Genomic DNA, 25,034 nt, shown 5'->3' with positions numbered 1-25,034 from the left:
AAATAAAAAGATAAATCCCAGAAAAACTGGTGTGGTTGGTATGAACATCTGCTGACATCTATACAGGTGCTTAGTTTTACTGACACTTCCCACTAAAGTTCCTAAAAAACCGACACACTAATTATTCAAGCTGAGACTATCGCAGTTTTGAATATATTTATTTCCCTTTATTTACACAGATTACACATCCTGACCAAAACAATATCCTAAGCGATAAAACTGGCTTCCAGAAAATAGATGTTAAGGTACTGAATGTCTTTCATTTAGTACCAAGATTTTCAAAGGTTAAAAAAATGGTCATAGTATCTAATAATTTTGAAATCAGCTGTTAATGCTCAAAGTATCGCTATTAAAATCCTACCATTGCCTGCTACAAGTATTAATAGTAAATGAAGTACCTCCTCTCCAACTTTGTGAAAGGCAGCCAGTGCAACTGGAGAACATGACTTCTGCCCCACCAAGTCAAGTGTGACATTCATTAAAGTAGGATCAGATGCACTCTCCCATTGGGAGACACATTTTCAGAAAACAGGACTCTCTTCTCCACCTTTTGGATCCATCAAGCCCATGTATCAATACATTTGTCTATTTCAGGATAAAATCATTCAATCTGAAGAGAACAACTTCTAAAAACCAAATAAATGTAACTGTCATGGTTTAGCATAGTTTGGGTTTTTAGTTCAAGAGGGCTCCATCAGCCACGGAAGTGATTCTTTGCAAAGAGGTGCTTACAGCTTCCTCTAGACCCAATAGAACCAATCAATTGGCTAGTTTGAATATTGGCAACTTTTTAAAGCCACTTAAGAAGCTTGAGACGCCTCTGTGATCCACATTTAAGAACGAACAAACCCCGGGAAAATTCTCTTGTCTCCAGCTTTTGGAAAGGTACGTCCCCTTTTGGGGGGAGGCCCGCGGTGCAGCCCAGCGGGGCCGGGCCCTGCTCGGTGCGGCCTGGCCGGGTCAGCCACGGTGTGGCTTGGCTGAGATCTCAGCTGCTTCTGCTCGCCGGCACAGCCCCCTCAGTGCGGGCTGGACCAGTCGGGAGACAGCCACCCAGGAGCCACACGGCCCTGTTCCATCCATGGCCCTGTTCCATCCATGGCCCTGTTCCATCCATGGCCCTGTTCCATCCATGGCCCTGCTCCGTGCAGGCGGCCCCGCGGCTCGGCCACCCCCTCCCAGTGCAGCCACTGAAATAAAATGCGACACCGAAACGAGCTCCGGCCGCCACTCGGCAGAAATTACCTGACCAACAGCAAAAGGCGAATTCCAGCTGCAAGGCCCAGGTGAGATTAACTCTCTTAGTGCTGTAAGATTCTCCAGAACAGATGAAGCCTGCAGACAGCAATCCTCTCCCAAGTCAAAGGAAGAGGAAAGGTGAAGGCATGTGAAGAAAACACCATAGAGACACCAAAGTCAGTGAAGAAGGAAGAGCTGAAACCCCGAGAGATGAGAAAGAGGAGATGCTTCAAACCTAGAAGCTGAAATTCTGTTGTAAAGCTGTGGTGATGGACTATGATACATCAGAGTACCCACTGTAACTTCATGGAAGCATGGGGGATAGAGCATTCAAACTGCAATTGTGAGCAAAAGTACCTGTGCTGAAATAAGCAAATGTTGAAGTAGCTGTGATTTGACTAGAAGCTTGAATAGAGAGAGATGAAAAAGTGATGAAGACCCTTTGCTCCCAGAAAAGAAGACCACCTCTGTTCCTAGAGATGAAGATGCCCCCAGAGATAGGTGAAGAGAACCTTTGCTTCTGAACAGTTCATCCTTAAAATGGTACCCCAGTAGCTCAAGACTGAACCCTCGAAAGCAGCTGTGGGGAAAGCTGTAAGTCGAAGGAAGTGACTCACATGCGAGCAGAGAACCAACCCGGGCAGCTGTCTCGTGGTGACATTGAAGCCATGAGAGAACTGTTTCTCGGGGAGATGTCTCCATAGCATGAGCAAGAGAGACTCCTCTCCCTAAGTGAACCGAAAAAGAGATTATTATAGAGGTGGTAAACTGACTGAAAAAATCTCAAGGGTTGTCTTTTTACGTTGTCAGAGGCAGAAGAGAGAAAGGTGAGGAGAAGTGTTCTGAAGGTTTATCTGAGTTTTTCCCTTTCTTTTAGGTCTGTTAATAAACTCCTTTATATTAAGTTTTGTGCCTGCTTTGCTTTCTCCTAATTCTTATCTCACAGAAGGAAAATAAGTAAGTAACAGATATTTTGAACCAAACCACTACAGTAACACAAATAAAGATCAAACCAAATTTGCTGCTCTATTTCCTTTTGTTTCCAACCATTAACCTTCCCTCTTTCCAGTCTGGCCTAAAGCATCATCCTCATCCCCATTTCCTGAGAGGAAAATGGAGAGCCAGTTTCACTATTTCAATTCAGTTGAAGAAATCTGGCTTTCCATTTTTTGCCCCATGAACAAATGTACCAGTCAGTTGTCAGCTAGGTTAGCAGACACCAGACTGTAAGCAGAGGCACAATCCTCCATAGGGCTCAGAAAATACACTTGTATTGTAATCTCTTGCCCATGCCAGCAGGTACAGCAAATTTGATTTCCATAGATAAGCAAAGCAAAGAAAGACTGATACCATCATCATATAATGTTAACAGAACACCCTTGTCAACAGAACCAGGACTGTAATTCCCATGTTTGCAATGGAAACCAATGTACTAATTGTTTAAGAAGCTGAGCTCATGAGTTATGTGAAAAGAGATTTCCCGTTTTTTTCCGTCTTTACCCTCCCACTGTCTAAATTTCTTGAAATGGAATTTTACATATGTATATATTTTTACATCTGTTGGGATTTTTTAAGTGAACATTTGAAAACGTTTCATTCATTGGTTGAAATCTATTACTGCGTGACAGAAAACATCATATGAGAAAAGCCAACTTCTATTTGAAAAAACGCAGGAGTTAAATTTACCGTTTTACTATGTCTGTGATGTAACATTAAAGCACAATGTTCAGACCTTTCAGATTAACTGAGATGAAGCTTTAGATCTCCCCACAAACTTTTAAAGAAATTTAAAAAGGATAAACCTAAGCATGTGTAATGCTTTAGTCTTCAGAGTCGTTTCTTCTCAGTCACCACTTATAAGTGATCTAAGGTAGACAATGCCCTGACTCTTAACTGTATTTCTATTTCAGTATTTTTAATGAAGCTACTTACTGTATACTTATCTTCATTCATAATGCTGAAATGCATTTTATTGCTCCCCTATTACCTACAAGGAAAAAACAGAAAAATAAAACCTGACACTGTAAAACTTCAGCAATCTCTCAGTTTACAAACATTCACATCTTCAATTTTACACTTCATTAATGTTCCAGGTAGTGTTAATAGGCCCTTCTGATGTGTGCACGGATCTTGCATGATTGGCTCTATTCCCTGACCTACACATTTGCAACTGTGGCCCAAGAAACATCTAACACGGATGAAGTACAACAAAGCTTTTGTTCCGAGATCACAAGCACCAGTCATGAAAAAAAGGAGCCAGCTCTAATCCTATTCAAGGAATTAGAGCTTTATAATAATTTTTTTTTGTAAAGGTCTGCAGCATCTTCCCCACTTGTTCAGGGAAGGGAGACTTTTACTGGAATGAAATAAAATGAGGTACTGGTGGAGACAGCTGTGTGACGCCTGAGAGATTGGGGTTACCCTGGGAAGCTGAATAGCTCCAGTAGCTGATGGGCAGGGTACTCTGGGAATTCAAGGGAGGACAAAAGTTACAGAGCACAGGTCTCCCCCATGCAAGGTAAGTGCCTCAACTACTCTCACAGGGCTGGCTATGGTTCAGTCCTCTCTGCAGGTTTTATTACATTGGATGTAAAAACTGGATGTTTAAGAGTTAAACAGTGAAATAAATCTTTATGTCAGTGGTGCACTTCATTGGTTACAAAAAGATTCAAGTATCTACCCAGAAATCAAATAGATACAGCTAGGAATATACTAAACGGTTGATGGCATGATTTTATCCTTTTTATCAGTATCAAAACCCAAATACTGTAGTTTGTTTAATTGCAAGGTATTTGAATATAATTTGAATTTTCTCTCTGTTATTAAGCCTAACCAGATAATTAAATATAATTTTTTTGCAAATAAAGAAACTGAGGCAAAAGGTTTACATATCCAGGATAAAAAAATAAGATCTATGAAAGAGTTATTAACACAATGTACCAACATGGCAATCCTACAGATTTTCATCTCACAAAGAATATTTCTGTATGAGAAATGTATTTGAGATACCATAGACTATTTCCTTTCTACCAACAAACATCACATACTCCTTTTGCATCAGGCATGAAATACACCTGCCTTTTTATTCAGATTAGCACATCATCATCCAAATTGTGTCGATCCATCTGTCACTAAAATTTAGGGCTATGTTATCAACATCATGTATAAGAAGTTATGCACACAAATTCCTGCAATTCAAAATGATTCAATACCCATAAGAATATTAAAATATTAAGAGTTTTTGTCAATGTGGAAATCTTATGTGTCTAATGTTCCACAGACCTCTCAGACTTTTTTCTTCAAAGCTTGAGAAATAGAAACTAAGATACATTTCACAGAGTAGCTGAACAAATGAAAAAATTAACTTCTTTTTTTTTAACGTGAAAATGTAACTGCCATTCCTGCATCCAAGAGTTGCTAGGTCAGGTAATTAATAGAAAGAGTAATAATGTCTGTAATACCTGGAACAAAACCACCTGTCTTAAGAGTACAAGTTCTTGCTGTAGACTAGTCTCATAGAATACTTAAAACTTATATTTGGGAACCACGGAAGCAAAATAAAAACACCCCAAAATTTTACATATGAAGGAAGTATGTATTAATTAGGTTTTTTACACCCGTACTCAGTGGAAAGGCTGACATTTCTTCCACTCTGCTGCTCCATGAATTGTTTTGTAATTTTTTAAGAATTAATTATTATTAATTTGTAATAAATAATTTGTTTAATGTTTTGTATTTAAAAAAAAGACTAAATAAGTCTTCTTAATTTAAAATTACTGAAAATAACAGCCTAGGAAATTTGCTTCAACTGAATAACCAAAGATGTCTGACATAGTGTCCAAGAAGTAACTTTCTGCAGTCTATAATCCTCATTTGGATTAAAGTCAGCCTAAACCTCTCCCCATTTCATATGTTTATTTGGTGTTTTGAAATTGGGATGTTATAAATTTTAGTAAAATATGAGTTGGTGAATAAACACAGGGCTACTTTTTCCTTCCTCAGTATGTCTAGTTACCAGCTGCTGAGGTTTTGAGTTTTAAACTTTAGCATATAAAGCATCAGTATGACATGGCTTCTGGTTCCCTGCTGAAGTGTTCTCCCTGCTTCCCAGAAAATCATTAGATGCCATTGTAGCTCACTCTATTATTGTAGGATTTTGCTGTCAACTGGATAGGAAAAAGAAAACTAAAAAGCTGAGCCACCTATTGTTTCTCTAATTTTCTTCAGTTGATCCCTGGTACCAAATACTTCTGACTGAATGAATCTGAGATCTGCAGAGCCAGTACATTTTCCAAATTTAGGCCCAGGTTTTAATAGTTTAATGAAATGCATAACTTCTGCTCTGTTGCAATAAACACTTAATGCACAGCTACGTGCTAAGGCTCCTGTTGTTAGGGATGATTACAACAGAAGGATTAAAGGAGACAACATTTTAAAATCCTCTAATAGTCCCTCAACTTGTCCACATCTTACAATAAAGGACAGATGAAAACTAGGTGTAAGAGTCATAGCGTTGCAGTTTTTTATATATACAGTGGCTATCTGCTGTGCTGGCCTTTATGCCACACACTCCAAAATCAAATCAAGGCACTGCTTTGAGCACAAGCCCCAGCAGGTTTGTGGTACGTTATTTAAGTCCCCTAATGCTGATTCATGGTGAATGTGCTTCATTCGCTGCCTGGATGTATCCTCAGACAGAGAGTGAGGAAGGAGTGAGATCTACCTTACGTTAGGCTGCATTTGGCTGTAAGAGTAATCCCAGTGAAAGGGGAACAAGATGAGATTATGAATGCCAGGCATGATGGATGGACACTTTACAAGGAGAAGAGAAGGCATCACCACCAGCACCATGGAAGAGATATCCATAGCACTCTAATCCAAATGGCAGAATTTAGTCCACATACAGGTCCTTTATAAAGTTTTGGAGGAGTTAGTATTTAACTAACAAATGGTTAAAAGGTTTTGCTAGCTCTTTTAGAGGTGTAATGAACAGATGAAACAAAATTATCCAAAAAGCAATAAACACAAACCTTAGGCACACAGAGAGAAATATTTAAAGACAAAGGTTAAAAGCAACAGTTCAGACAGTTCTTATACTAAGACTAAAATTGAAATGAAGTTAAAATTGTAAAACTATTTCTGAGTACACAGAAAATGTCTGATGCGTGGATTTAGCAGCACTGAGAATTATGGTTTGGGCATGTCAGGAAGGTAGAGAAGAGAATTTTGGAAAAGGGATGAAAGGTAGCCATGAACATCAAAGACTATGACCCGTGATTAAAAGAAGCTTTAAAGCTAGCAGACAAATGTGACTTGTTAGAGTAATAACAGATCAATCAAAAGATGACAGCAATGTCATCTTAAAACCTCATGTTTCATGTCCCAAGCAATCTGTTTTAAAGCCCTAAGAAGAGCTTTAATGATGAGCAGTCTTTCAAAGAAAGAATAAAATACATATTTTACAGTCTCCATAAAGTCATTGTGCTATAGTTTTTCTTGATGCAAATTGGAAAGTTTAGGTATGAAATGAAATGCACCAAAAATCAGATTAAAGCTGCCTGTTCAGACAGAAAGCCAAAGAGCACATCAGTATTAGACAGTCTTAAAAAAAAAAAATTTGTATTTATCTTAAATTATAAATGCCCCATATTGCAGTAAATATAATCACTTTCCTGTTTCTTTATCATCTCCTCTCTCCTGCTGCACTGTTTTTCCAGACTATTCAGTTTCATGAAGCAGGGAATCATCTGCATTATACATATGCATACAATGACTTCCTTCTGTTTTTCAATAACACTCCTTTCAGTGGAGCCTTGAGTGTGCTGGTTTGGCTGCAACAGAGTCAGTTTTCCTCACAGTAGTGGGTATGGGACTACTTTAGATTTGTGCTGAACACAGTGTTGATGATCTAGAGATGTTTTTGTTATTGCTGAGCAGAGCTCGTGAGGAGCTTTTCTGCTCCTTGTAACACCCCACCAGCGAGGAGGCTGGGGGAGTGCAAGGAGCTGGGAGGGGACACAGCCAAGACAGCTGACCCCAACTGACCCAAGGGATGTCCCAGACCATACGGAGCCATGCTCAGCACAGAAAGGTGTTTGCCTTTGCAAGTAACCATTACGTGTGATGGAGCCCTGCATTCCTGGGGATGGCTGAACACCTGCCTGCCCAGGGGAAGCAGTGAATTAGTTCCTTGTTTTGCTTTACCTGTTAAACTGTCTTTATCTCAACCCACGAGTTTTCTCACTTTTACTATATCTATAACAAAAGACTACAATGACTCCTTCTCATGATGAGAAGTTACTCTGTTATTTTGTTTTTAACAGAGATCTTTAAATATTTATTCAAACTGGCTTTAAAAAGCCAGCAACGTGTTTTTATTCAAACGCTGTGAGCTAACATTGTTTTCCATACTACACATTTCTGATTGTGCAATTTTTGAATGCACAGCTGATCATCTGGATCTTATAACTCATTTTGTAGCATCAGTGGGAGACAGAGGCAATGCCAGTGATGTAATTAGTGAATTGGATCTCTCTGGAGAAAACGGTCACTGCATTATGCAAAGCACAAAACCTAAGGTCTTAAGCAGATAATTGAAGGGTCTTTTTATTCTTCTCTGTACATGAAATTTACCTGATTCTAAATACAGACTCTAAGTCTGGATGAAACTGAGTGCATGCCTAAGGAATCAGCAGAGCCCGGTACCACCAGATGTGCTGCTTGTATGGACCAACAGAGCCCCCTGGAAGCCCACAGAATTCATTCCTCACATGACCTGTTTCCCATATTTAGCCACATTATTCTCCCAGCACACGACAGAACTGAGCACAAGACTATTGCCTCTGCTGTGCCTATGGCTTGGTTCTCTTTCAACTCATCAGTCTGCTGGAATTCCAGAGCTTCATTTAAGAGATTTTGAAGGCCTCCCCTCCTTTATACAACAGCAGACGCCTGCAGAATTCCTTCACTTCCATTTCATGCTACACCAAATCGGTTGCCACAAGCAGCATATAGTATTGTGTCTTTCAATCTTATGGTGACAGTGACTTGTAGGAAAAAATATATATAGGACAGCTTTGCTTATGGTTCTCATGGTACTTCAGGACAAAAAAATTAAAAATAAAGTTCTAAAGATCAAAAAGGAAAAAAGATGAAGAAGTTGCTTTACCAAGAGAGGTGAAAGTTACAAAGTTTGTCTTCTTTCGTTGTGTATAGTCAGTACATGGAAATTCCATATCTGTAGATTAATTTTTTAATAATTTCCTTTTAATCTGATAGCATTATCTTTAACAAGCAGTCCTACTAGAGTTTCGCTGCTTTTTCCTTCTGCTTATAGCATTAATTTTTTTCCAGAAGTCATTTTTAGCTTTCCTTCAGACAATATTTTCTCTCTGTCAATTGCATTTTCAAACAATGAAAATGTTAAAAATTAAGGTTAGATTTGAGGCTGCTGACAACAGGAAAAAAAAATTCCATTACAGTACACCTGCCAATGATAATAAAGATGATAATAAAACTTGATTCATCCATTCTTATTCTCTCCAAATTCTATAAGTTAGGCTGAGGCATGAAATGAATTAAAATAGAACAATTAAGTCCTTCTATTTAAGTCCCCAAAGAACAGACACTAGACCTATTGCCATAACATCTGCAGAATAATAGTACAATAATTCCTACCAAACGCCTCCCATCTCTTAGTATCTCAGGGAATATCTCTTTGCCAGCTCACTAGACCTAGACCTTTAATGCCATTTCACTCTGGCTGATGTTCAGTCATTTAGCATAGGAAGATGAACAAACCTATTGCAAACCTGCCACATGGGCTGTGTCTCTTCAGCTGTACAGTTTCATCCATCAGCTCAAATTTAAAATCGCAAACTGCTTTCAGTAGAATAATCAACAAACTGAAGACAAAATATAAAAAGCATCATCTAATGCCACTACTATTTTACAATATCCAGTAGGGCTAAAACTCTACTTAAAAGAGATCTGTCAATTTTCAAAATACATTGTTTAGAGATGGTGGTGGAACAGCAGCAGAACTGGCAGCAGCACCACAAAGCAGAACTGTCACTCCTGCTTAGCTGCACTTCAAAGCATCCTCAGGAACCAAGACAAAGAGCTCTCCAGCTGATCTCAGGACCCCCTCTCCACCTACCAAATTAAAAAACACATTAAGTTTTCTATATCACTAAATCTTAGAATTTTACCGAGTTGGATAAACATTGTGCAAACACCTTAGACTTACAGCATATGCTCATAGAAGGTTAAGTGCTATTGAGAAGTACATATTTAGCTGTGTATACACACACAAAATTACAGAATACGTAATCTAAGCACTAAATTATGTTGCATACTAAGTAGGGAGACGAGCTCTTCCTGTACAGTAAACAGTTTTCATTCTGTGTAAGAGAAAAACATAAAAGGAAAATAAATGTTTAACAGGCAGTTCTGCTGAAATCATTCAGTGACAAAAAAACAAAATAAAAAAAAAGAAGATGGCAATGCTTCAGGTGTACTGAAATTAGTTCTAACAGGAGGCAATTCTCAAAAAAAAAACCCTCAGGATATTTTTGGCATCTTTGTTACTCTGTAACAAATAAATAAATATTTTAGAAAAGGTAAAAAACTGTAGAAATTGTGTGTCTTGGCTATGCATATCCTGTCAGCCTTTCGAGCGTAGCCCTTTCCTCATAGACACACTTCCTAAAGCTCAGGCTGCCCTCTTGCTTTCCCCTGCTTTATCAGAAGGAAGAGGGGGCAGAGGCATCATTTGAAAGACTCCCTGGGGGTCTTGAGCACAAGGATGTGCCCCTGCCCACCCTCTTGCAGGTTCAGGACTGAAGGTTTGAATTTCTGCTCACTTTTGTTCACTGTAGGAGAGGGGGCATATCTTATTCACCATTAGAATCTTCATCCATCCCCTCCTGCAAATGAAAGTGGGTGTTGTTATGGAAGCCCCCCACAACCACACGAGTAAAGAAAGCAAGTGTGAGACAGCAAGCAGGACACAGGAAGATGAAAATTTGGTGCTAGGAACCACAGCAAGATTTATTACTAATTGGCAACTTCTCTCTTCCAGCTAGTGTTTCTTTTTAGTATGTATAGAGTTGAAAAAAAAAAGCAATTTTGATATCTTCGATAGAAAATATAATCTACTGAAAGGGCTGAAATACTCTTTTTGGCTATAAATTATTCACCAGGCTACTTAACTGATAGCTAGTGATTGCCCCCAGCCTGTGTACCTATGGAAAGATAGGCAGGCAGGTACTATAACTCCCCCTTCTCCTCCACCCTCTTTATTTTTTCATATTTTTCACAGGTTTCTCCTTTTCTCTCATGTTTCTTTCACAGCCCTTTCTAAGTGGAAGGTAAACCAAATAATGTCTGAGTTAGAGGTTTGTACCCACTCTGTTAAACTTAATTGGAAATCAGGCAAAACAAGTATGACCCCCTTCAGTTACTGCTGTTGAACTATGATTTCACAGTGTACAAGCATAAGAGCAAAGAATATTTACTTAAAATGAAGTAATCCCTATACAGTTTTGTCCTTCTGGCTAGGGAGGGTGTATACCTGGGTAGGACAATGACCACTTAATGGAAAAATAAACACAAAAATGACTGTTCTAAGAAAGAATATTTAGCAGGCTTCCACTGAGAATGCTTGCCCACCAAGAAACGTCCACATCCTTTCTGATGCAAGGATCACATTCCTTTTGCTTTCATTCCAGCCACAAGTCACACATCCAGCTCCAGTTTAGCTCTCCCTGAGGAAAATGCTCATAACAATTGATGTGCCTTTCCCCTCGTTGCCACTTCTCAGGTGCCCTGCCCCTTTGCCAGTCTGGGAAAGTCAGCAGGGTAAAATCACTCAGGTGAGAATATTAGCATTAGAAGTCATGGCATATGGCATTTGTGGGAAGAATTCAGTTACTAACACTTTGTAGGATGCCTAAAATATTAACAGTAAGTAAGCATGACAAGCATGACAGTGAGCAGACAGGGGAAGCCAAGTGTGCAGCCTTGACTGAAAACTCACACAGTGGCAGGGAGGGGATTTAGGGCTGCTCCTCCAGTTAACTGGGTGATACTGATGCCAAATTCAGATCCCTGTGTGGGCACTGTGTATAGCCCCTGTGTCAGGTGCTTGTTCTCTGTCAGAGAAAAGATAATGAAACCACAGGCTAATAACTTGGGGTTCATTTAATGTTTCTGTAGTAGCTGGAATATATCAGGAAAACCTGAAGCAGCACCCTCCCTACTCTGTCTGCTCCCAGGGTGACAGCCCAGGAGTACACTCAATTACTTCAGGTCTTTGTCATACAGTAAATGGAAAGGATGGAACCTAAAGCTGCACTCCAATTAGATATAAAAGTAATTCCAATTTATTAAATTATTGCAGACCACACAGTTCTTGTGAAGCTACTTCAGAAGAGCATGTCTTACTAAATCTCTTAAAATATATTGACTTTGCCAGCTTTAGCCCACATGGCAGCTCTTCCATTCAGTAACCAAACTGTTTCATGTAGAGATTAACCCAGTGATCCCACACTTGAAAGGGATTGCTGCAGGACTTCATTCATATTCTAACACCACCATTCTGTTGGGAAAGGCTAATTAATCCACAGTAATAGCATGGTGATGAAACCTGAAACCCGAAGGAACTGCTGAAAGACGGCTCTGCTAAGGTGCTTCAGTCAAAACAGCAAATTTTTTATATGTGCTAGAAATAAGTATTATGTTATCCTATAGGATCAAAAAAATTATGGGAAATAGACAACTAAATCATTAGCTGGATATTATATTCATAATTGTGCCAAATATGCCACCTCTGGTATGGTGTTTTTGTTATAACACTGATGTCTGTGTAAGAGGCAACAGCTAAGTCTGCAACAGCTAAGTAGGATTTTTTTATGGTAAAATAAATTGATCAAGAAATTTTTTCTCTTTACCTTATCCTTAGAATTCAAAAGATTCTTTAAAAAAATTTCCAAATTTCAAGAGCTGTTTCAAGAGAATGCAGTCCTCATCCAAGATTTTCGATTCACAACTTTACAAAGTATGCAAGTTCTGAGTGAGCCTAATTGTAAATTTGCTCTTTGAACTCATGCAGCAGTGAATAATTGTTGGAACTATTTGTTATACAACTTCTTGTGAAATACAGTTTAAAATACATGCACATATGCCTAAAATTCCTAGTATCATATATTTGGACCACAAACTTGGAGAGAATTACTAAGGTACCTAATTTTGTACAAATGAGTAATCTCAGCAACTACAAATTTCCACCTGAAAAGATAATTATTCTTAATTTGGGGCCCTAATGCAACACAAAACATTTACCTTATTAATCTTAATACTTAAAAAAAAATCAATTCTGACTGCTTTTATTTACCATTTTTTGTCCTTGATAGTGACCAGAATAGATTTCAGTTCATATTTTCCCTATACCGCCCCATTTTTAGCATAACACAGAGAATTAGACCCAAAAGTTCTATTTAGACCATCTCCTTTAAACAACCAGTTTCTGTACAGTCCAGAGCATTGCCAGGAAGCCTAATGTCTCAAAGTATTACTGGAAAGAGAGATTTTGTCAGGATACAGTTTAGAATGCCCCAGGTGAGACAGTGAGAGTACTCCCAGGTGGTGAACACCCAAGCACCTTGGGCATTCACTAGCACAGGTCTTAATAAACTGCATGTCTCACAGTCAGACTCCTAACTTCCCTTAGAAGTTAGACATTTTAGGGGGCTAAAACTACACGCTCAGGCACTTTAAGGGCATCTGAACAGTCTCCTTTCTGGGCTTGTGAACAGGTAGGAGAAGAACTTCAAATGTTTTCCTGTATTTAAAAAGACCATCTACAGCAGTGACTAACCAAATATTTGCATATAGTTCATTAGAATTAAGCAATACTGTGTTTCTCTAAAATTGTCCACAGGAGAACCAGGACAAACATCTTTACACCCCAACTTCTTGACAAGAGCTGCTGCAAACAACTGCGTCAGAACTTGTGCCACAGCTTTCCAACGAGTGAGAAATATTTGTCAGAGAAGTAGGCTACCTAAAGGTCACTTCACCTCTCTTCACCTCTCTCACATTTGCATTCCTGTCCAGGAGAGTTTTAGTTTAAGATCTTCAAGTTCAGTCTGCAAATGAAATTCTGCGTAAAAGTCAGAAGACGAGAAGGAATGTGAGTGACACCGCAGAGCCTGTTTGCCAAACCAGTGACTTTCACAGAGCCCTGAGCAAGCACACGCAGCTTGTGCAGTGGCACCACACTGCTGTCTTTACCTGAGCAGAAATCATTTGGCTGTCTGAAATAACAGCACAAACCAGAAGAAACAGCTTTCTGTGAATAATTTGAATTTAGACATTCTTCCTTTCACCAGATCAGACTCAGAGATGATACTAACTCATTCTTGCATGTGAAAAGCCAGTATGGACAATCAGATGCACCTGTTACTCACCTGAAGAACAGTGTGGGGCCCAAAAATACAAAGGGACTGTGAGGTGAGGAGTAGCGATGGGAAACAGGAAGTAGCAATCCAAGAACCAAAGAAAACACCACCTGGGAATGACACTGTGCACTTGCTATAAGCCTGACAAGATTTGACTTTGCACTGGAAAATAATTAGGATTATTGCATTTTTATAGGTGAATAAAGTGAGATCAGGAAGTGGAAGCTGCTGATAAAGTTGTAGGAAAAAATCTCACCAAAATCTTGTCCTCTGTAGAATGGCCCAAACTCATAAAATTAGGGAATAATAAATAAATGCCTCAATAAACAGATAATTGCCTTGTTCCTGTTCAGAGACAGTGCACTCAGCCACACTGTCTTTAAAACAACATTTAAATAATCCTTCTAGAAACCCTGAATATAAACAAATACTATTTATCTCTTCTCCAAAGCAGGAAATTGAAGTAATGAGATTAAAATATTTTTCCAAAGCTACAATTCAAGCCATTTGCAAACAGGATTAGATCTCAAGATCCTAGACCAGCCTTCTGCACACTAGAATATATGACCTCTTTATTAAGCTTTGCGGAATACTTTCTTAAAATAAAAATTAAAAAATAAAATCACTTTGTCTAAATCTGTGTGTTACACCGTAAATATAGTAGTAAGAACAATCAATACACCTTACTGATTAAGAAGGGATTATTTGTTGATAAAAAAAATCTGATCAGATGGCTGCACACACTGTGGACCAAAGAAACACTTCACGCAAATGAGAGTTCAGGGGCAGGGGCACAGATTATTCTGCAGAGCATCAGATGTTAACACTTGGTTTCACCTGTGCTGGCTTTAATTCTGTGGGTAACCTTAAAACAGTACGAGGTGGGATTTTTTTACCTTCCAGTCTTTCTTGATTTGTAGTTCTGATTCACTGTAATCCAGAAATTAATATTAGTTACAGGGAGAAAATGAGAAGAGAGAGATGCTTATCAGGGTGTTCTGAGGCTTAATTAATATTTGCAAAGCTCTTTGAGCTTCTTTGATGAAAGAAACCATAGAGGGCAAAGTGCTATTATTATTTTTATTATTATTAATTAGTTTTCTATTGAATTCATTGTGTCAATATAGGAATTGTTGAACCCACTTGCTTCGCCAATTGTTGTACTGTGCTCTTTACAAGTGCTCTTTAGAAGCTTCATTGTGGTGATTGAGAATATTGAGGAGAAAATAAAACAGAGGATAAATAAAGTCTACTTACAACTTACAGACACAAGTTTGGAACAAGCATTTTATCCACTGATCTGGAAGATACTGTTGCCATAGCAATGATTACACCCAATTACACTAACTATTTCCTTAGATACTGATGTGACTGTCCCTTCAAACACTGAGCTTCTGGATGTTTGCAAAGAGTCTGCCAAAAAAAAAAAGAAAACCCAAACATTTCTTTTGGAAGTTTACTTATGTGTTACAGTTATTACTCCCTATCCTCCCCAAGAAACACTCCCGTGGGAGCATGGTTAGGGTGCTGCACATGGAAACTGGCTGTCATCTTCCATAACGGGCAGATGTATACAAGCAATACAAATTTTTACCACTAATCACCATCTAAACCTCCAAACATCAGATGAATCATTGAAAAGAAAATCCGTATCTAGAATTCATTTGCAAATCAGTCAACTTTGACTTCATATTTAAAAGTTAGGGTGACTTGTTTGGGTGTCCACATACTTAATTTTTAACACTTCTTTACACCTTTCCTCTTTGCTGTAAAGACAGGAGTGTTAATTAAAAATATTAATTTAAAATTTCTCCCTCATTATTTCTCTTTTCCATTAAAAATAGTAACCAATCTCATCACAACTAAGCTCATTTTGGAGTCTCTGGGAAATAAATATTTTTGGCTCACTGTTATTTTATGTACTCTCATTAACTTCAGATAGGAAATATGAAATTACTATGATTCTTTATAATTGTATTTTTTTTTAAATATCAATTACTGTTTTCTGTTCCTGCTGAAGTTAAAGTACTGGTTTGTCAGCTTATGTAAATCTACCTTGTTCCAGTGGAAGTTCATCTTCCAGCACCTGAGAATCAGGTTTCTGCATACCAAATTCAAAATATTTTAGCTGCATATGATTTACTGTGTTATTCAAAGGCTGCACTGCCATTTAGAAAAACCATGGTTATACACTTCAGGAAGTGTCCATTGATTTATTTCCTCAGCCAAGGATACTGAGGAGCACTGACTCTATGGAAGAAAACTGCTTTTTCAAGGGTCACCACAGCAGCCTCTCTTGTGCCAATCACTCACTGCTATCAGTCACTATTCCCACAGTCATTACTGTACACAAGACACTTTTCCTGTCAGACACCAAGTTTGCCTCCATTGCACAGATTTGTTTATAGCTTACGCTTCTCCCCTTTCCCCTCCCCCTATTTATGCCAGGACCAAGCTGCATTATTTCTCTCTTTGTAAGGACATCATTCAGTTTTCGCTCAGCCTTTAATAAGGTTATACTCCCATTAAGAATTAAGTATGTTTTGCCACCAACAGATTTGACCGCTTGAACATACTCATTTTTTAATTTAATGCTGTTTCAAAAAAGGAGGGCAAAGCTAAAATCATTATTATGAAAATTAGACTAGCATTTGGAAAGAAAAGACAAGCGCTTTCACAGCAAACAAAGAGATCTGTAATAACACATCTCTATAGTCAGCCAAGTGCTTTGATTATTTGTTTTTAGCAGTCATTTTCTTTTATTTATAAATTTGGGATTATAATGAAAGTTGGCAATTGAGTAGGTTACAATTTTAAAAAGAGCTGCCAATAGGAATGGCAGTGAGAGTACTGAAATGCAAAATGAATAAACACTGTGGAGAATATATAGACTTTTACTCTTTGGAAGTTTGCATAAAGCTTGGAAACCAAAGGAATACCTGTTGTTGCAGGCTGGAGAGCTGTGGGGCGATGTCCAAGCTGCTGTGCCCACAGAGCTCAAGTACAGACTCCTCTACAGACCCCTGTCCTGCAGTGCCCTGCTTTCTTTAGCAGAACACAGCACTGGACCTGACAGCACGTCGCTCCATGGGCTGCTCCACTCAGACACAGGGATGTGCTCACACACAGCTCACACTTTGCAGTTTTACCTCAGAAATGCTTGCAAGCATCTGCTTTGCATTATAGACACACTGGGGGGGTTTAAGTGTTGTGTGCCTTGTTCACACTGATTTCAAAACTCACTCTGACTTCCTTGATTTCCAAGGAAAATTCATTAGGACCAATCTCATTTGTTTCTTCCCATTGACTACCAAAGGCGCTAAATCATTCTATAAAATGTTTCTCAGTTTTATTACCTAGAATATTTTATGGCTGCAATAATTGCAAGATTTAGTTCTTTAATCTTCAACCCATCATCTCAATGAATTCACTTTATTAGATACATTGAGGGCTAAACTGCTTTTGTATTGAAAAACCCTGAAAAGTATCTGAATAGACTTGAAATATCAAATCTTATGACATAATTTCAGATAACATAATAATAGCTACGCCATCCAAGAATACATCCCACCAGAATGTTTTCATTCTCTAAATGAAGGATGAGAGCAAACATATGTCTTAATTAACCATTTGATCATTTCTTTATAGGTCTCATTGCTTCAAAGGTAACACCAGCCTTTCTAACAATTGAAAATGTGGACAAACAAGATTCTTGAGGCTGCTGTTGCTTTTAATACCTGAAAGCTGGATGGTGCAATCCTCAAAGATCCTTACTAAATGGAAATATCGTACGTAGAACTTGAAAAATTTTTCACCACAGTGCAGATTTCTGGCCCCTGTCCAAGAAACATTCCTTTCTCCTCAGCCTACTTCTCAAACCCTGTAGCTGTTCTTAGCAACTGATGATATCATCTGACCTTTCCCTCTATTCTTACTCTTTAAGGGTATGTTCAAATTTGCAATTGAATATACTATTGAACTGGATCTGATATTTAATTATTAAATATTAATCTTAAAAGAAGAGAATGTGCACTGACTGGCCCAAAATGGATGCCATATGTCACTAGGATAGCTTATACATAGAAAGCACCAAAATAAACACACAACCAGGAGGCAAATTACCCTCTTTCAAATAATATAATCCTGTACTTCACCTACTTGAGTTTTTTTCAAAGATATTAAGCATTATGTACAGGAATAATATTTAATGTAATGGAATTTCCTAGTACTTAACTGTTTTGCTGAAATTCTTGTAAACTTAGAGCTTGGTGTCCCCCACATAGCAGAAAGCTGACACAGGAGTGACCCCTCAGGACAAAGCCAGTTGCCTGCATAGTCTGCCCTGTCTTGGAAGGTGTACAATGAATGTTGTCAGAGGAAAATTTTAAAACCAGAGCAGACCTACAGCTTACTTTTCTAGAGTGCCTCCCCAGTTTCAAACTTTGCTTTTCAGAGACTAGCTCAGGCAGAAGTGATACGTGTACATTTAAGAGTTAGCTGATTTGCTGTATATATTATAGCATGTATACCTGAGTCTTGTTGCTTTTTGCCACATTACTATTCAAAGTACTGCAAGGTTTCTTTCACACTGATGTCTTAGATACTGCCACTTTTGCAATTACTAACAAAATACTCGGATGGCATAAGCATAAACATGTCACTTTCCCCTCCAATTCCTGCATTTTTAAATGCTTTGAAACAAATTTGACCTTAGCAATAAAAGCTAGCACAAAAGAAAATGAAATAACTTAATTGTGGAAACTTACTTGGAATTTTTTTCACTTTCGAAGAAACATTTATACTTCTTCCATATTTAGACACTCAGAAATCTCAAATTATTTTCATTGCTGTGAGAATTTTGTTAGTAATTTCGATTACACCAAATACTGACTGCCTTGGCCAAATGGAATTTTTTTCATTGCCTTTGTTTAATTCAAGTGATTGAAATGCATACACACACCCTTGTCTCTCTAATCTCTTTTTGTCTAAGTGAATCAGCTTTCCTAATATTCTGTAGAAAAAAATAACTTCACAGAAATCTCATTCTCTAAAGTAGTTTTATGTTGACAGATTTATTTCATTGGGTCTCTAAACACATTATTCCTTTACAGATGCTAAGTATATCATTTCATAGGCCATTTACCTTTATAGTTATGGACATTTTAGGACTATTGAAGTATTAAAATACTAGATCTTAAGCTTTATACACTTTAGGTTTAAAGATAAATAAATAAGCTGAATAAGTGTATATACATCTACCTCTCTGCACACTATACAACAAAGGCACATACCAGCATAAGGTGGTATGAAGATTTTCTCAGCACAAATTTAGAATAACCTCATTAATTCTGAGTGGTGCAGCCCCAAAATGAATTATGTCTGTCACACTATGAAGACCTATACAATTCCAGTAGAGGGTATTATTGAAAGTTTTGCAGAAATGCATAAACTTGATTAATACTGTCTTTTTGGTAACCCTTTGTACTTGAGGTTGGCACTTTCAAATCAGAAATTAATAAATTTCACACATCCAGTCGAGATGGCCAGATATCTGTCTACCTCACAAAGTCTGACTTCTCTGCTTTTTTATAACAATTTTATGCATGAGTGAAATGCAAGTTTTCCAATGGCATCTTAATAACAAAACCAGGTAAGTATGTTTTATCTCTAGGTTAGCAAAATTTCTCAGGACTACTGTGAAGTAAATGTGTCTCACATAATTCTGCCTACATGTTGTGCTCTGAGGAAAACCCAAAAGATGTGAAAACTGCAGTGATTTCTGTCTCCAGAACAGACTTAGCACAGCAGATTTGTCAGAGCTGCTCGTTGAGATGGCACTGGCAACACAGCCACAGCAGCACACGGAGGGGGCTCAGCAGAGGCTGACTTTCATTGAATGGTCTTGTGACAGCACAACTTGGCCTAGATAAGCAAGTTTAAAGCCAGCTTTAAGTACAAAAGTGCAGGGGATCACTTCACACCTGTCACTCTTGGTTGTTCAGATGGTAACAGGGGAACTTTATGACCATCCAAAACTAGAACCAATTCTCTACCTCATGATCTCTTGCGTGGCAACAACTCCATGACAGTGATCTACATTTCTGTCTTCACCAAGACACTTTATACAAGAAACTCTACTTACACAGAATCTCCAGGGCATCCTGCTGCAAGCCTTTCTGGTAGAAATCACAGAACACCTGTATTCCATTTTCTACATAGGGGAGTAAAAATAAAAAATCAACTGTAAGTTTAGAGTAAGGTCAGTAATTTTAAAGCCTTCAAACTGGCATGGGTCAAACTATCTTGTGGTTTCTTCTGTCATCCATTACACTTTCTGGAAGTGGTTATCATCTAAAGTACTACGGGGAACATTCCCCAGAGAGACATTCTACCTAGCAGAGGGCAGGCTGCTCTCCATCAAAGCCCACAGCCGTGAAATATACTATACTATTGCAGAGCACAATGAGCCAGAGTCTTCACTGACATCCCAGGGTAAAATTAATCTTTTTAAACAGACATTTATCCATTAAATCACTAGTCTGATAGCCCAGTTTTCTTATAGAAACAACTTAAAATTAATCCCATTTGAAGGAGCATTTAAATAGTATCAGAAAAGAAAAAAGAGAATGGCATTTACTTTTTTATTTATGTCATTTTCAGTATAGATAGCACTCACAGAAATACCCATAGTTAATATAAGAAAGCACTTCTCAATGTAATCTTGCAGTTGCTCTCATTACACTACACTTTAAATATTTGAGATTAAATTCTCCCTCCGAATGTCATTTCAAAAATAGTTTTAGGAAAGTAATTCATCCATTTTTGAGACAGGGGCATTTTTCAAATGTGAAAAATAAATTGGTTATGAGAAAGCTTAACGGCTTCATGATTTGCAATGGGATTCTTCAAAGTTTGGCAGCAACTTGATTTTTAGGGTACTGCATTGAAGGTAGAACATCCTTTCTACCAATCAGTCCTAACTGAACTGCAAGGTTCAGAATTATTATCTGTGCATGCTCTTAAAAGGAGACATCAAAATCCCCTAAAAATTTAATCTGCACTGAGCAACCTCTTCCCTTTAATAAACATGCCTAACTTTAATTTCTCCATTTTTTTTCTTTAGCATTAGAAAAAATTATGATGCTGGTAAGCAGCCACTACATAATAATACAGGAGAAATATGGCCTTTAAATTTCTTACAGAGAGAGAACCTTATGCAAATAAGAAATGTAGCTTATTTAGATTATATCTGTAGTCTATCTTGTTAAAACAGATCAGAGTTTTTCCCTGATTCAGAGCAAGTCAGGTCATAAAAATAGAAACCATCACTTTTCACTTACCTAGCAATACAATTTACCTCTCCAAACCCTCTTCAAGCTACTTTCATTATTAACAAACTAGCTCAATGTTACTGCAGATCTCCAGGTGCTGTAGGAGAATTTTTTTGGGTTTTTTCTTTTTTTATGTTGGACTTCAGATACAGAACTGATATTAAAATATTGTTTATTTAAAAGACAGGACCAAAATAGAAGAGAAATTGAAGATGAATCTGAATTTCTTTCTATTCCCAGGTTTTATCACTACTGGCTTGATTTAAGACAGCTACCAGTTTGCTCTTAAAAAAAAAATCCCACTGTAGCCATAATATTAAATATTTATTAATGATGTAATCTTTCCTGTTTATATTGTAACTGACAAAAAACTTCACCCAGTGGCACAAAATACAGCTGTACTGTCCATGGCAGGATGGATTGTAAGGGCACTTCTGAGAGTTATAAATATTTGTGTGCACTCTAAGTCTGGGTCATCTAGCCCAGAGAAGGATTTGTGCAGTGGACAAGGCCACCATCAAGTATATCCCCAGTCATCCTTTCCCTCAAAGGTGAAGAGAGGGAGTCCTGATCTATTGGAATTCTTGGATTGCTCAGGCACAGTGGGGCAGGAGAGGAGTTTTCTCTCCATTAACATTTTATTTACTGCCCTGGGAAAAAATGTTTCCCCGTTAGAAATTGATTTAAAAGTGTATCAAGAGATTTTAAAGAGAAAGAGCTGCAAAGAACTCACCACTGTTACAAGCTTTATTACGAGCTATATTGTAGTGCTACAATTCAATAATAGTTGGAGATACTATGCTGGTTTGAGGCATAAATTTCCTGTAGTGGTCTCCTGTTCAGCGCTTAGGTCAGGATCATGAAGTCAGACATTCTATAAACAGTTATTATAAAAGTATTAGCCTTCCTGAGTCTCAAAAAGAAGAGAAAAACAAGTCTAAACTATAAGTTATTTTCCTGGCTTAGTAAATCACAGACAGGGTTTTGGTTTTAGTGAGTTGTAGCTCAGCAAGGTATTCCACATTTAATCTACTCCAGTCTTGTCATTACTTGTCCTTATGTCACTTTTTCTAAAGCTGCAGCAGACACATTTGCTAGCACAGGTGTATGCAAAGCTCTGCCATTTATCTTTAAACACAATAGCACCGATTTGGCCCGTCAAGAGCAGGCAGGATAGACGATGACAGAGAGAATTGAAGTCTCACTCTGGGGAAAGTTTGATGAGGTTTTTCCCATTGCCACCTTCAAAATACCACCAAAGTGAAAGAAATTCCTGTACAAGCTATATCTATATTGGAGGCCCTCCTTTGGGGTGCAGGGGTGACCTGCTGGGTTGGGGTACCTGGTGTCCCAGCTCCTGGCAGATGGTCACGTTCCCCTCTGCTCTGTGGGGCACGGTGAGTCCAAGCCAGCTGCTGCTGATGTGCTCACAGTTCAGGCTGCAGCCGCTGGGCTGGTGCAGAGACTTCTCCTAACACCTTTTCATAAAGGACAGACACATGGACATGATGAAAGGCACGGACCTTTCTGCACCATTTGGGAAGCCAGAAATAGAATCAGATAAATCTAGGAGCCATGTAACCCTGTCATTGTGATTCTGCTCCCAAGCAATTTCCCATGGTGTAAACTGAAAGCGCTGAGCAGTCACTGAGGCAAAGCATGAGCTGTCTGGGGCTGTGTATTAGGATGGGGACCAAGGAAGAGTAAGCACACTTCTAGTTCACCTAAGCAGCTCTACGACCTTTGCCAGAAACTTTACTTCATTTAAATCCATTTGATAGCCTACACTTTTGTCCATTTGGGCTCATTAGACTATTAACTCTTTAAGCAGGGGCTGTTCCAGGAAGCTGAATGGTTTTTAACGTGTGGTACTATGTGCAAAGGGCTTCCTAGAGGTTTGCTAAACTAGTAAATAGCCAAGCAATTAACAGCATTATATCATGGTCACTAAAACATTTCAAGACACACAATATTTACATTTTAGAACCCACTCTTATATTTCATATTAGTTTCAAAATCTCCCACCCAATAATAAGAAAATGTCCATAGTCCTTGAACGGCACCTTTTACTGTTTATGAGCATTGAGAATGATTGTTCTGTCCTTGAATACACTTAAAATCTACACAACAGGGTAAATATTTAGTCCAGTACACAGGGATTTAGCTGTGTGATTCCTATTTGCAATAATAAATCCAAATATTTACAGTATATTTCTCCCAGAATGTTTATGCTCAGATTTGGTGGAATAAGAGAATCATGGGGAATAAAGTACCAAAAAAGTATTCTTCCATCAAGAATATTTTCCAATATCTAATTCTAATAAATATCCCACAGGAAAGACCTTAGCCTAAGAGTGCCCTAGGGTGCTTTTCAAAAAAAGTGTTTCTCCATATTAAACCAGCAATATCAGAGGTAACACGAGGAGAAAAGCAGAACTTTTGCTGCTTTGGAACCAGCACTTCTGTACCATACGAGATCCTTTTCCTATTCACTTTCAGGCTAGACCAAAACTTTGCAGAAACTGCAATACAACTGGCACACCTGAGCCATTTTTAAAGCAGCTAACTCAGGTACCAGTAGCAATGTATCCATGACAATGCAGAATTCAGTAAAGATAGATTTGTCCTGTGCCACCCCATCTCATACTGGTAGTATCCAGCTTCCTTAGCAGTTTCTATAGTCACGTACATGACCGCACTGCAGCACAACTTAAACCTCCTTTGCAGGAAATCTTCCTAGCTCACTCTAGGTGTCTAAGTTTCAAGAGTTGCCTTTTCATTGGGAGAGACAAAAAACAGCATCAATAAAAAAAAATATGTATTGCTCAACTAACTAACTTAACTAACTGTGAGCTGAAAAAGCTCAAACACGTCAAAGATCAGCTCAATGTTTTAACACAGCCAACAGTGACAACGCTATCTGAATTCTGTATGCTGTGTGGTGGCTCTGGCTCTTCACGTGTTCACAGGTCTCAACAGCAGCAACACTTCCTGCCCCACTGAGCTGTAGTGTTGGGTTTGGCGCCAGCACATTTATGTTTAGCACTGAGCCAAACAGGACTCAAATTTATGCAGAGTTACAAAGTTCTGGTGAGGATGGACCCTCTGTATCTGAGATAAGAACTGCTCCTGGCTGTCCTAGTCAGGTGACCTTGGTTAATCAGCACCACAGTGTGAAGACTAACACCACAAGAAGCTCGATTTTGCTTCTTCGCATGCTTTGAAAAGATTCCCACCTAAGTCTCCCATCAGCACTTGGCAAAGCCACCTCCAAAGTCACTTGGATCTACTTTGTTCTTACATGCATTTTTGTTTTAAAGGCTTCCCATGACAAAACCCCGAAGGAATAATTTTTCCTTTTTCCCAGTAGAATTCATCTATTCAGTGTGCCACTATAATTTCTAAGAGTTGGTTCCTTTCTCCTTAAATTAAAAGGCAGTGGGATTGTTTTCACTCGCAATCTGAACTAAAATGCAAACTGAATTAAGAATGCTTATGGCAGAATCACAATTCAGTGACAGAAAAATGAACACTGAGTTAAGAAATTCCCCAGATGACTGCATCCCATCCACCAGACGGTGATACACAGTGCCTGCTCTATGCTGCCATTCCTGTGTGTTGTCCTGACATCAGATGCACCAGCTGCCATCAAAACTGCATTTAAAATAAAATGCTCACTTTGCAAGCTGTGAACAACACTTGCGTGTCCAGCTCTCCTAATCCACCTTTCTCAACTCTCAATTCTCCAGGATCAAGGATCATATAAAGCCAGCTGTACAGATAACACAGTTGGAGCCAACAGGCATTCCCACAAGTCTTAAAGCTAAATTTCCTTTTAACAGTTTAACAGCAAAAATCTAGGATTACAAGGATATAGCTAATAAGCAGCTCCAAAGCATTGTCTGAAAAAGAACCAATAAAAGATTAAAAATGAACCCAGTGATTAAATAAAAATATATGTAATAAAACAAACACAGTCAAGCTATTGACCCCACAGCATAGG

General features: G+C 38.4%; 1 long non-coding RNA gene across 1 annotated transcript in view; it reads right to left on the bottom strand.

Moving 5' to 3' along the window:
* Positions 1 to 25,034, bottom strand: part of LOC116448337 — a 95,548-nt gene that overhangs the window by 26,880 nt on the left and 43,634 nt on the right. The window contains exon 5 of the long non-coding RNA XR_004241894.1: positions 3,172 to 3,226. This is a non-coding gene — a long non-coding RNA (uncharacterized LOC116448337). The remainder of the gene's footprint in view (positions 1 to 3,171; positions 3,227 to 25,034) is intronic.

Source organism: Corvus moneduloides, chromosome 9 (assembly GCF_009650955.1).
Source record: "Corvus moneduloides isolate bCorMon1 chromosome 9, bCorMon1.pri, whole genome shotgun sequence".
NCBI lineage: Eukaryota > Metazoa > Chordata > Aves > Passeriformes > Corvidae > Corvus > Corvus moneduloides.
Note: the sequence above shows the minus strand (reverse complement) of the source record. Positions and strands in the feature narration are given on the sequence as shown.